Source organism: Scyliorhinus torazame, chromosome 1 (genome assembly GCF_047496885.1).
Source record: "Scyliorhinus torazame isolate Kashiwa2021f chromosome 1, sScyTor2.1, whole genome shotgun sequence".
Classification (NCBI taxonomy): Eukaryota; Metazoa; Chordata; class Chondrichthyes; order Carcharhiniformes; family Scyliorhinidae; genus Scyliorhinus; species Scyliorhinus torazame.
In genome coordinates, this window is record NC_092707.1 from 406,712,478 (window position 1) to 406,719,062 (window position 6,585).

Sequence of the window (6,585 nt, forward strand, 5' to 3'; positions counted from 1 at the left end):
AACCTTGAGGGGCTAGGCCCGCGCTGGACTGATTTCCGCCCCGCCAGCTGGTGGGAAAGGCCTTTGGTGCCCCGCCAGCTGGCGTGGAAATGACTTTGCCAGGCGGTGCATGCGCGGGAGCGTCAGTGGCCGCTCACGGCATCCCCGCGCATGCACAGTGGAGGGGGTTTCTTCCGCCTCCGCCATGGTGGAGACCATGGCGAAGGAGGAAGGAAAAGAGTGCCCCCACGGCACAGGCCCGCCCGCGGATCGGTGGGCCCCGATCGCGGGCCAGGCCACCGTGGGGGCACCCCCCGGGGCCAGATCGGCTCGCGCCCAGGACCCCGGAGCCCACCCGCGCCGCCTTGTCCCGCCGGTAAGAGAAGTGGTTTAATCCACGCCGGCGGGACAGGCATTCCAGCAGCGGGACTTTGGCCCAGGGCCGGAGAATCGCCAGGGGGGGCCCGCCAACCGGCACGGCGCAATTCCCGCCCCCGCCGAATCTCCGGTGCCGGAGAATTCGGCAACCGGCGGGGGCGGGATTCACGCCAGCCGTTGACTGCTCCAATGGTTGACTGCACCAGATTTGTACGTAAAACATTTAAAAACTGTTTATTTATAACAAGAGAATAGATAAACATGTAATGGTAACAATAGAACAATGGTCTACTAATCTAATGATTCCCCAACCCCGTCCCACCCTCCACCCAGACACACAAGACAGAGACATGGTGTGGGTAGGGAAATGAGTGAAAATAACAGGGATTGAAAGAGTGTCGGATCTTTTATTCCATCTTCTAATAAGAGGTGATTGTCCGGTTGATTGGAGGTGTCCAAAATACAACTTTATTGCAAGTGATTCACTTCAACACAGTACATTAGAACTAAATCAAAACTTAGAAATAAAATATTCAAATGCATGGCAAAGAGTTCATTAATCAAAAAACATAAATAAATCACCTTAGAATAAATGAATAGAATGATTCAAGAACTCGGGGCGATAGGAACTCAGGGCCGAACCTTGAACATGAGGTCTTACTCTGAAGGAAATCCTTATCTATGGTCTAGTTGCTCATTTACTCTCATTGGTTTCTAATTCGCAGCTGAGACATCCTGGTTCATTCAAGTAGCTTTCTGTCACTTCAAGGGCAATTTATTAATTAAACATTGGCCATTACCTAAGATTGACTGATATCTGTCAGGAATAATTTAGCGCCTACGAAAATGGGATTCTCATGCCCCGGCTAGCTATCAACCTTGCTGTAACTACTTAATTGATACATTCTTATTACTACATGCACTGGAATATAATGGTCAATTCATTGTATGAAACATTTATTGAAACAAGTATCTAAATTTCTGCAGACATGACTTGACTCTAAAGTTCAATACGTTTATTCATTATCTGAAACAATGACTATATTTTCACAGTCATGGCCTTTTGAATAATTCCATGCTCTAGCTATGCAGTTAATCAATACCTAAAGACACCAATAAATCAATGAGTCAATAAATCAATAACCTATCAAAGAGTATGAGATGAATCTTTGCTGTGGACGTGGTAGTCTTTGTAGTCTGTGGTCTTCCAAGGATGGAGTGTTGAAATCGTTGATTGGTTTGGATCTTCTAATGTTTGTCTTCAATTAGAACATGCAGGCTTTCGACTTCTTTCTGGGGAGTCTGTTTCTTTTGAATAACCTCCACCAAACTGGCGCTCAGCCTCACTGAAATAATATTGGAATTCTTCACCTGAGGATTTTAAATAGGTTTTGAAACAACCCCCTCTCCCTGCAGGTGGTGCCGAATTGCATCCTTCCACAAGTTGAACTGACTGCAGATAGAAAGGTCTTCAAACACAGGCCATCAGTGGAGAGAAATCATGTTCAGCTCCCCAGCCTTTTAATCAGAAGTGAAACTTTCAAAGGCAGGGCTGGAAATTGTTTTAATCACCAGCCTTAGCTGATGGAACCTGCTACTTATTAGGTTTTCACAGAACTGAGAGCCAAAATGGAAGCTGCCTTCTGTTCCAACATCTTCCGAAGTGCTCTACAAAACACAATTAAAGACAGGTGTCCTGGAGTTTCTGAAGAGTCAATTGGCTGCTAGCCAAGTCCATCAAAATGACATCACGGGTCTACACCACATAGCACACTGACTTAAGGGGACTGCCTGAGTCAGGTAAAATTACGCCTGAGAGCAGGGGTGTTTCAGGTTAAAACCAAAGTTTGCAGTTTAAAACCCAAATCTGACATTTAAAAGCAGCCTGCAAGGCAGGAATTAAAAAGGAAAACAAGGGTCAGATCAGGAATTATGGAGTTTATTTACACTATGTCCTGTTGAAGTCTATCACTTCCCTCCTCACAGTTCACAATACATGCATCTTTTGTGTGACCTGCATATTTTGAAATTGTGTCTTGTGAGCCTAAATCTAGATTATAATCAAGAAGAGCAATGGCTGCAATGCAATCTCTGGGGTACCCACAGGTTCGGGACCAGATTCCAATATATATATATATATAAGGAAGCCAGATCATATCCCAACAATTTTCAATTTGTAAAACTGTGTGGAAGGATACTTTGCCCCAGGAGTAATTCCACTGACAGACAGGGATCTTTTATATCACAAGAAACATTATTATTAACAAAAGATGACACATTTTAACACCACAGAAAACAGCTTTACAATTAACAGTTACACAATTCTTTAAATATTACAGGTTAAAAGCCACTGGTAAATAAAGTTAGCAAACACAGGGGGCGGGATTCTCTGAAATGGAGGCAGAGTGTTCGCGCCGTCGAGGATCATGGCAGCGTGAAACGGCCCCTATCCTGACCGATTCAGGGCCCGATAATGGGCTAGGAGCGGCGCCGCGTCATTTACGCACGCCAGGCCTTGGCGCCGCGTAAAGGCGGCGCCGCATACATGATGCGGCCAGCGCCGCATAACTGGCATCACCCGTGCATGCGTGGTTGCCGTCCTCTCCGAGTCCGCCCCGCAAGAAGATGTCAGACGGATCTTGCGGGGCTGCGGAAGAAAGGAGGTCCTCCTTCAGAGAGGACAGCCCGACGATCGGTGGGCACCGATCGCGGACCACACCCCATTTAAGGCCCCTCCCGGGCAGGATCCCCCCCCTCCCCCCGCAGGCCACCCCCCCCCCAGCGTTCCCGCCGGCAACGACGAGGTGTGGACGGCGCCGGGGGGGGGGGGGGGAACCCGCCGTTTTGGGCTGGCCGCTCGGCCCATCCGGGCCTGAGAATAGCAGGGGTGCCAGAGAATCGCCATTTTGGGTGTCTTGGGCGATTCTCCGGCCTGCGCCGCGCGGAACTCGACGGGGCCGTTCTCGCCGCTTGGGAGAATCGCGGGAGGGCGTTGGACATGCATCACGGGAAAATTTGGCGACCCAGGCGATTCTCCCAACCGGCGCAGGAGCGGAGAATCCGCCCAGGGTTCTCTTGTGCTGAGATTTCTTGGAAGAACTGCTTGAAGAGAGAGAGCGAGAGAAGCTCCTTTAGGGACAGTCTGCAGATTCTTCTGTCTTTGTCAGGCCAAGTAATCCTACAGCTAAAACTGCCTGCTACATACCTGCCTCCTCCCATTAATTGCATCCTCTCTATCCACTCAGATCCCATGACTGGCTTATCTAAATCTAAACACAATGTATCAAATTATTGACTCTCCTGAAAATCTCCAGCAATCATAACAAAGTTCCATTTAGCATCTCTTTGTAAAGAAGTAAATGGTTAAAATTGATCATGGCTTCACCTTTTATGACCCCTTAATTGCAGCTTCAGCAGACACATTGCCAGCCTGTGTGTTACACCAGGACTTTAAAAAATATTACTGCAACACATATATATACCTTACCGGGCTTTTAATACCATTGCAACATATATATGTATATATACAATCTATATTTTTAAAATCCTACATTCCTCACACCCCACTCTATACCATCCTCCAGATTGAAAAACAATTGTTCACCGCTGTTTCCTGCCACTCAGCCAACTTTGTATCCCTATTATTCTGCGGGCTTTGATTTCCCTGTCAAGCCTGTGAATTGTTGCACTGTGCGCCACTTCAATCGCATAACCCTCATCAACATTCTTTTTTCCCTCATCAAACACTCAGGCAAATTATTTAAACAACATTGGTCTTGAACAATTCTATTCTGACTTTCTTTCTTATTCATTCCATTAGCCTCACCTGGTGGAAATTGACTGCCTCAACACTGACTGGGGAATGGAATCTGAAACCACACTGTCTGCGGGGCTCAGATACTCTCCACGGGACGGTGGAAGGAGCTGAGCTACAGATCAGCCATTAGTAATTGAAAAGCTCGAGCGATTCAAGGGGCTGAATGGCCTCCTCAGTTATGTTCACTGCTCATACCCAGCTGAACTATTGCAGGAGCTGGGTTAACAGTTCTAATCCTAAATTACAGAAAGAAGTCTTACAACACCAGGTTAAAGTCCAACAGGTTTGTTTTGAATCACTAGCTTTCGGAGCACAGCTCCTTCCTCAGGTGAATGAAGAGGTGGATTCCAGAAACATACATATGGACAGAGTCAACTTTGAGAGAGGCAGGGACTCTCCTGGCCTGTCCGGGTTGGTAGTCACTGTGGAGAGAGGCAGGCACTCTCCTGGCCTGTCCGGGTTGGTAGTCACTGTGGAGAGAGGCAGGGACTCTCCTGGCCTGTCTGGGTTGGTAGTCACTGTGCAGAGAGGCAGGGACTCTCCTGGCCTGTCCGGGTTGGTAGTCACTGTGGGTCGGAGGAAACATTTGACAGACCTGCAAAAGGTTCATTGACTTCGGGCGCTGGAGGATTGCAGCCAGTTTAAATGCAAATCTTTGATTCACTGCTGTTGAATCTCACAACATGGTTTAGTATTCAGACCTCCCACAGTCACAATAATAATCTTTTAAAAAATATTCAGATATTCTTTGGCATCGAAAAATAAAAATATTTTTTAGCAACTTAAATAAATTAATCTGTTCCAAATATGCATCTTCAAATTAATGCCCTGGTTTTGAGTTGCTTAGGAAATGCAAATGCCTCAAAAATGTTAATTTGAATTGCAGCAGCTTTCATTTCCAGCCATCTCCCACCAGAGGGCAGTGCTGCACCAGGCTCTTCCCAACTCACCACAAGAGGGCAGTGCTGCATCCTGCTCTTCCCTCATTCACCGCAAGAGGGCAGTACTACATCCTGCTCTTAATAATAATAATCTTCATTGTCACAAGTAGGCTTACATTAACACTGCAATTAAGTTACTGGGAAAATCCCCTAGTCGCCACATTCCGGCCCCTGCTCGGGTACACAGAGGGAGAATTCAGAATGTCCAATTCACCTAACCTGCACATCTTTGGACTGTGGAAGGAAACCGGAGCACCCGGAGGAAACCCACGCACACACGGGGAGAATGTGCAGACTCCGCACAGACAGTGACCCAAGCCGGGAATCGAACCTGGGACCCTGGCCCTGTGAAGTAACAGTGCCAACCACTGCGCTACCGTGCCGCCCGAGACTACCCTAACTGCTGCCACTGTTCGCCACTCGAGGGCACTGCAGCAGCACGCTCTTCTCCAATTCACCACCATTGTCACAGGATGTGATTTAACGGAAAGGTTTAGAAGTGTGGTCGCGAGCGGGGACTGCCGCTAGCTTCCCGATGCTTGACCCGGCAAGGCCGTCACTGGTATCATACGTTAACTGGTCCACTTAATGAAGCCTCATAGGCTTCACGCCGCAAATGACGGTCCTGACCATCCTCCTCTGTCTCCTTCCACGAAGCCACGTTTGGATGCAATTTACCAAATTGTTCTGGATCGCATGGGCTTTAACCTTCTTGATCAGTCTCCCGTGCGGGACCTTGTATAAACTGCACCGCCCTCATCTAGACACCTCTTACCTCCTAAAGAAATTCAATCGATTTGCTAGACAGGATCTCCCCTTGACCAAACCGTGCGACTATCCACGATTAATCTCTGCCTCTCCAAATGGCGATTAATTCTGTCCTTCAGAATTATTTCCAATAATTTCCCTCCCACTGACGTTAGACTCACTGGCCTGTAGTTACCTGATTTTTCCCTTCTTGAATTATGATAACACATTAGATGTCCTCCAGTCCTCTGGCAACTCTCCTGTGGACAGAGAGGGCAGCGCAATGCCACAGTGCTTAGCACTGCTGCTGCACAGCGTCAGGGACCCGGGTTCAATTCCAGCCTTGGGTTAGCCTCTGTGCGGAGTTTGCACGTTCTCCCCATGCTGGCAGGTGTTTCCGACAGGGATTCCGGTTTTCTGCCACAGTCCAAAGATGTGCAGTGGAGGTGGATTGATTGGCCGGGTTAAATTGCCCATTCGTGTCCAAAGACGTGTTGGTTAGGTTGGGTTTGGGGATAAGGCTGGAGGGTGGGCCTAGATATCGCGAGGTTTCAGAGGTCGGTGCAGACTTGATGGACCAAATGGCCCTCTTCGGCTCTGCAGGGATTCGATGAGAGGATTTGAAAATCAGTGCCAGAGGGCAGTGCTGTGGACTGTTCTTCCCCCGATTCGAGAGCCGATGGACGTCATTGTTTGGATTTTCAAAAAGCTTTTGATAACTAG